Genomic DNA, 3,149 nt, shown 5'->3' on the forward strand with positions numbered 1-3,149 from the left:
GCGCCCTTCACAGTTTCCATCCGGGCACTGGGGCGTCCGAGCCCAGCGAGGGGTGGGGGCCGCGGCGGAGGGATACGCGCTTCACCTGAAGCGGAGGGACGGTGGCCGGCGAGGCCCACGCGACGGGGCAACACCCCGGGCCCCCCCCGGGGGCAGCAGGGGCCCAACCCGCGCCGCCCTCCCCCCGGCCAGGACGCTCCTGGAGGGCGCCCCGGGCTCGGGCCGTCTTCAAATGTCTTCCAGAGTCGGGCACCACTCAACAGGGGCCATTTGCACCGCCCCTGATGAAAGGAAGTTGGGTTCCCCACAGCTCAGTGCTTCGCAGTCTATGAAGGAGGTCTCTGCCCTGCCAGATGAACAGGGACAACTAACGTCCTCCCTCAGGCTGGCCCCTGCCCGCGTTGCTCGCAGGGCAGCACAAACCCAGCCGGGAGGCTCATCACACTATGCCTTGGGCCTCCGGGACGGGTGGCACAGCTATGCCGGTCCCCCGAGATGCTTGGCGAGGGGCCACGCAGCATTAGCACTGTTGGGTCTGCGAACAGGGTTCATGGGATCAACGCGGAGGCTTCAAATTGTTTTTCAGTCCCGGGACTTCCTTTCTGACCTCTTGTCCCCAGACTTATTGGCAACGCAAGAATTGCTCTGTTGTGTTTCTGTATCAAAAAAACAAATACAAAAAAGAGTGACAACTTAAGGGCTGGCATTTTTAGAGGGATGCCTCGAGTCTAAAAAGGTTGAGAGCTACCAGTTCAGGGACTAGGTGAAAAGGACCACCTTAGTACTTTGGGGAGATGTTAACAAGGTGTTAGTGGTAATAAATACCCTTCCCCTACTACAGGGATGATGAGTGCACTTGATTAGATCAAATAGGTGCGATTGAGTACGATGGAGAAACCCGTAGCAATCAAGGTTGAAAGGCAACATTGAAAAAAGAAATCTTTCCCACCCTGGCCCTGGTGTTGTTCCTCTAGTTTAACAAGCTTTCCTGTTTAAGAGGGATACAACTGTAGCCACCACTTCCATATGTCATTGTTTGTTAAGTATGTGTAAACATTAGTTGAAGTGTTAGCAGTTAGTAGCTTTTTTTTTTTTTGGTTGTTTCTTCTTAACAATATGTAGCTGTTTGTTAAGTATGTGCAAATGCATGTGGTAGGTTAGAAGGCATCAAGAGGGAGGTCCCGACTCAAACAATTTACAGTCTCATTCAGATTCATGCAATGCAGAAGGTTAGAGAGTAAAGCAACCAACAATCAGGTTACTGAGGAAATGAGCGCAGGAAAGATTTGACATTACCGTGAAGTATGCAGTAGAGACAGATTTGAAGGAAGAGAAGGCAGGTGAAGAGGAGGCCTGTTCCAAGGATATGGGGTGATATGAGAGAAGTGCAGTAATCCTTTAGACTCCTTACTCTTGACAATCCTGTACTCCAATTGGACAATTCCCTGCTGATTTACAAGAGCAATTAGCTGAAGTCTTCTCCAGACCCAATATCATGTTGCTTGGCAATGTTCGTAGTCTATCTATTTGGAGCTAAAGGGGTTATATAGTGTGCATGCATACATAAGGGCAGGGAACTGTTTAGAAATTCCCAAATTTAAAAATCTGCCCCATTCAAGTTATTAGACATTGTCCTTGTGACTCTTCCTGTAGAAGCCATTTTGAGTTTTTTTGCCAACTTAACACTTCTAAAGAGTGCATGTTCCTACAAATTCCACAAATTTGACATCTCATACATATGCCATATAAATCAAATCAGGTAAAAGCAGAAGCAGGTCCATTTATCACTGTAGTATTTTTTGTTATCTTGATCCCATACACTTTTACATATATGTCTTCACCAAGTGTGGATCTTCAAACAAAGAACCAGTCTTTCATGATATGTTTGATATACTGGTTCCTTGCATTGCTTAAGGTCCCACTCTGAAGGAGCTAGTTTCTCTTCCTGTATATTACACCCAGATGAAATAACTAAATGCAAAGCATAAAAGTTTCCTAATTATGCACTGATCAAATCAATAAAAACCCTATAGAATACTGTATCATTGTATATCAAAATATAAAAGGGTAAGTGGGTAAAACAATTGTCAACTTCTTTGTGAGATTAATTAAGACACCATGATAAACTAAATTATCCCCAAATAATTTTCATAGATGGTAAGGAATGATTAATGTTTCAGTTGCACCTACAGTACTTGAGACCAGAAAACAAACTCTGTGATACACTTTTATGAAAAGATTACCATGCAAGACAGCAGTCCGGTTTACATCCACAGTGGTGTCGGACATTTTTCTTGGTACTTTGGGCCTGAATAGATAAGATGCATCAAATGTGTTCCCAACAGATTCTACAAAATATTAAATTTTAAAATGTAGATGTAAATATTGAGCATTTATAGTTCAAATCTAGAGTGAATAAGTATCTTGTGAAAGGGAAGTAAGAAAGACTATGAATAAAAAGGCAAATTCTAGAAAAGAAAAAAAAAGCATGAACAGCTGCTATATAATCTATCCATTAGCCATATACAGTACAAAAGCAAGACAAAAACATATTGCACAGGAGTACACTGAAAACCATGTTAAGATTGGATTCAAGATTCATACAAGAACGTATATATAAAAAGAGGGATGACTCTTTGGGGAAAAAATGATCAAATTATTAAGACTAAAATACCCATTAAAGAGGGTGATGTTGTTATTTTATCATTGTTCTTATCTAAATATATTATTAAAAAACCCTTATGGCACTTGAGTCATTATCCTAAAATTCTCTCTCAGATTTTGCAGGTGACATCTACAGAGTCCGCAGAGGTGCCAGGGACACCTCATAGACTGTACAACAAAGGGTGCCAAAAAAGGCTATTTGAACCAAAATGAATATTTTAATCACTGTTTGTTGCTAAGAAGAGATGACCAATGAATGCAATCAGTCCAATCATACAATGTTGATATCTGAAACTAAAACTTAAAGGGAATCAAGAAAATTCAGATGTTCCACTGAACCTTCTTAATGAAGAATTGTCTTGGGTCAGGGTCACCATGGGTGGCTGTGATGCCCCTGGCAGCTCTGCGACTATGCCAGCTCTGCCCCAAGAGCACCCTCTTGTCTCACCTGCCATCATGGGTGACTGGCGCCACCTTAGTCAGCC

General features: G+C 43.2%; 1 long non-coding RNA gene across 1 annotated transcript in view; it reads right to left on the reverse strand.

The window, feature by feature from the left end:
* Positions 1-1,302: 1,302 nt before the first annotated feature.
* Positions 1,303-3,149, reverse strand: part of LOC102385457 — a 2,906-nt gene continuing 1,059 nt past the window's right edge. The window contains exons 2-3 of the long non-coding RNA XR_001358658.1: positions 2,244-2,348; positions 1,303-1,448 (exon numbers count right to left, since the gene is read on the reverse strand). This is a non-coding gene — a long non-coding RNA (uncharacterized LOC102385457). The remainder of the gene's footprint in view (positions 1,449-2,243; positions 2,349-3,149) is intronic.

This window comes from Alligator sinensis, unplaced genomic scaffold, assembly GCF_000455745.1.
Source record: "Alligator sinensis unplaced genomic scaffold, ASM45574v1 scaffold472_1, whole genome shotgun sequence".
Classification (NCBI taxonomy): domain Eukaryota; kingdom Metazoa; phylum Chordata; order Crocodylia; family Alligatoridae; genus Alligator; species Alligator sinensis.